Source organism: Mycetomoellerius zeteki, unplaced genomic scaffold, assembly GCF_001594055.1.
Source record: "Mycetomoellerius zeteki isolate Tzet28-1 unplaced genomic scaffold, Tzet1.0 scaffold223, whole genome shotgun sequence".
NCBI lineage: Eukaryota > Metazoa > Arthropoda > Insecta > Hymenoptera > Formicidae > Mycetomoellerius > Mycetomoellerius zeteki.
The window spans coordinates 1,187,381-1,191,955 of NW_017257198.1; positions in this window are offsets into that span (position 1 = coordinate 1,187,381).

Below are 4,575 nucleotides of genomic sequence, written 5' to 3' on the forward strand. Positions count from 1 at the left end.
TATGCGCTTTTTTGATGCTCTAAATTTTTTAGCGTATCAAAAACCGCGCACTGACTGTTATTACTTTTCCTATTTCGATTATTTTTATCCGTCAGTTTTTTTATGTATGTAGAGATATGACAAGTCTCAAGAATTTCTCAATACTATACATATATTGTAAATATATCTTGCAAGGATATTTGATATGGAAACATACATTTTTAATACAAACATATGTACATATAAAATGTTAATTTAAATAATATTTAATAAATAGGTTAAATACTATTGTATATAAATTGTATGTTACAATATATGTATTATATTATATAGTGTTATACATACAAAGTGTTACAATATTTATGTAACCAGTGTTTGGTAGTATCTCTATATATGTATCTAGATACATATATAGAGATACATTTTATGTATCTAACCTGTCTGAGATATTCAAATTCGAATATTTGTATCTGTACCTAGATAAAAAAAACACAGCATCTGAACTGATTTTTAAATGCATTTTTCAGATACATTTCCTCAGCATAATTATAATTCCATTTTGTGTATGATTGTTGATTGATTCCATTCTGCAGAAAAAAAGCAGCTTTGCTGTTACAAAATTCTATAACATGATTGGTCTTTCCCTTAGTTCCTCATTGAATCTAAATGTAAATCAGTCATATTAAAGAATTTTACAATTACGCAGCTACTTTTTCTGCTGAACGCAACCAGTGATCTTAGATTATGGAATTTCTAATGTATAGTTAAGCTGGAAACACAATGTTTGAAGCATTTTTAATTTGTAAAACTATGAGGAATAATAATGAATAATATCGTCTTATAATTCTCATTCTAAATCGTTTTACGATAATTATAAATTTTTTCAATTGTCTAAATGTAACAAAAATGAATGAATAAATGATTAATTTAATAACTAATACATTTTTTTATACATTACCATTATTACAATAAAATTAATGTAACAGTATCTGAAATGTATCTGAAGATACTTTTAAAGTATCTGATATCTCTCTGTACCTGTATACATTTTAATATGTATATCTATATCTGTATTTAGATAAATTTTCGTACATGTAACTGTATCTGTATCTAGATAAATTTTAAAAGTATCTTACCCATCACTGTGTGTAACATACAAAATAAATTATTTCATTATTTCAGTATTTTATTATCAATTCAATATTTTCGTTCCTCAAAAGACAAAATTATCTATTATAATTTTTTTTTCGTTCTATCAGAAAGAAATCTAAGAGTGAACATGCTCGCGTTTTAGATAGTAATCCCTATCTATTAACCCTTCTATACGCACAAAATATGGACACGAACTATAAGCCATGTCTACGAATATTTCTGATTAGTAACACACGATTTTTTAAATTTTGTTTTATACTGTTTACAAAGCATCAATTGTAATATAGTCAATATAGTCATATATGCACACATAGCAGATTTTACATATAAATATGTTCCATAATTTATTTTTACTTCTAATATTTCCAAAAGATATATTGTTTAAAAAGTGTTATCATTATGACTACCATAATATCAGTGTGATAGTCAAAGACATGAGTAAACTTTTTAATTTCTGAATCCAATACATATTTTTTATCTTACATATATTTTACTTAGATTGTGTTTTTCCTTATATTCAATTATTATTTCATACTTTCAATCGATAGATTCCAAAAATACAAAGCGTCATAATTTTATAAACAATAAACATGGATATGCTTTGTGGCTATTATAATCAGGGGACCGAGTTGACAGAGCGACAGAGTATATCTTCTATCCACTTATGAAAATGAGACTACTCGCAAACTCAGCGTAATGTCAGATAAACATATGTATAAATGGCTGTACTTCCGAATGGGACACTTCTGATTGAGCTGAAACTTTACAGACAGTATTGTTACGAGATGTATAGTGATTATTCATAAAGATCCTATCTTTGGGTTTTCTATAGTTTAAATAATTAAAAAATAAAAAAGAGAAAAATTATTTTATTGCTGTCCTCCTTTTTTAGATAAGGACGGGAACGCATTACATAGATATTCTTTTAAACATTGCATACAAATTTAGCAGAATCCTAGAATTAATAAACCACTTAATGAATTTAGTAAACTGTAAATATAACTACATCTTTTTTTATGTTAACATAAAATATTAAAACTTACAATAATTTGTATATAAGGGCCTTTTTCCTGTAACCGCAAAAATGCCTCTGTGCACCTCTAAAGAAGTGAATATAAACTACATAATATCCATTTTTTTCGGTGCTTTTGATGGAAATAAATTGCTGAAATCGTTGAAATCTCTATTAATTTGATAGATTTATTTCGGCGATTTACTTCCATCAAGAGCATATACAATTGTTATAAATATACAAGTTTACAAATACTTTCTAAAGATGCCAAAATATACGTAAAAATCATTTAATAATTTTTATATATTTGTAAAAGTGATAAAAATTAATTCAGAACACGAATGATCCAACGTGTGTAGTAAGAGAGCCCAAAACTAAGGTGTATACTAACAGTTAAGAAATAGGTCAAGGAAGTTATTTAAAATAATAAATTCTAAATAATTCTTATTTTTTTTTATTAAAAATATATAATTTAAATAACACTTTATTTTTTAAATACGACCGAGTTCTGTATAATTAGTATTTATTTTTTTTATTTTATTTATTTATTTTAATCCTTGCCTCGCAGCTTAGGATGGCTTTCAATTAACATTTCATACAAACAAATACACTATACATTGTAATATCCATCCCATTTCATTGCACTATAATAAATTATAAAATAAACTACAATAATAATTTCAAATGAACATACTGCTATCTGACATCTATTTGTGAACTCGCTACTCTGTCCTACCTTTCTAATCTAGTCCTTTATCACAAATTAACGTAATCGACTTAATCTATAAATACCCGCCAAGTCTAAAGCGGGGAGCACAGACTTTTGCATAACGCATAACATGTAATGCATAAGAAATTCAATCAATCAGAATTCTTTATTTCATGGAAAGGAAGGAAACGGAGGGCTTTGATTGGTACATTTTCTTATGCATTACGTGTTATGCGTTATGCAAGAGTCTGTGCTCCCCGCTTTAGAGCTTGAAAACTTGCATCGACTAATTAGCTGTGTGTCAAAAATACTTCTGAATTGACTGCAATAAGCCGAATTCACCAGATCGTTAACCGTGATATATTATATATAATTATTGTCAAAGAAATTCCAATTGCATAACGTTCTCCTTCTTTTCTGTTTCCTTTCTTTCTTCCGCCTCTTTCCTTGCCTTGTCTATCATCTTCATCGTTTCCAGACTTCTGTCTTCTTCCCTTATAAACTCTTCTATCCTAGTTCATTCTTTGTCGCTTCACACTCCTTTAATATATGGATCATGCTTTCCTCCTCTATCAAGCATATTCTGCAACTTCTGTCTTCGATCTTTCTCCAGTAATGGCTCCCCTTCGTCTCATTTCCACATCTGTGAATCTGGCTATCAGACTTCTATCCTTCCGCTTCCTTTTTCCTTCTTCCTTCTAGATATCTTGGTAATTCTTCTGTCATGCTTTTAGTTGCTAGAATGCCTACCCATGCAGCGGAATAGCGTAACGCGGAACGAGAGCGGAACCAATTGCAGTTGGTATGGAACGCTTGTGATTGGTTCCGCTTTCGTTCCGCGTTAGGGTGCAAACCCATGCGGCGGAACAGCGTAACGCGGAACGAGAGCGGAACCAATCACGAGCGTTCCGCGTTTCTCAACAATTTTTAGCGAAATAGTTTTTGCACAAAATTGTCACTCTGCCCTGTGAAATCGAGATATTAAGCGTTAAATTATATATAATTTAATTAACTTATTTTTGACTGCGTTATTATATATTGGGGATTATCTCCATTTATTCCAATATTTATAAATGCATAATAGTGCAATTTTAGAATTCATTGTAACAATTTTCTTGTAACTGTCAAAAATATATAAATGATCACATATATAAAATCACAATATATGATAAAGTTAATATATTGTTACTCACTTTATTATTAACTAGTTTTGTCTTATCTCTTAATAGTGAATAATAACTAATAATTTATCTCTGTACTCACCATGTTGTTATTTCACTAGTTTTGTTACGTTGAAACGTGAATCCTCAATACCTACGTAGCGTAACGAATGCTTCACGGACTTTGAGCAACCAATCACAAGTCATTATTTCATTAGAGTTTAAATTACATTAAAACTAATTTTATAGATTTTAACATCTTTAATCAATATTTCCAATAAGAAAAACTCACTTTATTATTAACTAGTTTTGTCTTATCTCTTAATAGTGAATAATAACTAATAATTTAGGGTGAAGTCACACGGTGCGGAAAAGAGAATGCGTCATTGAAACAACCAATCAGCGCTATTCGAAATAGGCTGCGAGAGATGAAAGAATTGAAGTCGCGTAACGAAAACTGCGGAACGCTCGTGATTTGTTCCGCTCTCGTTCCGCGTTACGCTATTCCGCTGCATGGGTTTGCACCCTCAGGGTGCTATTACATGAGCGCGGAAACGCGGAAA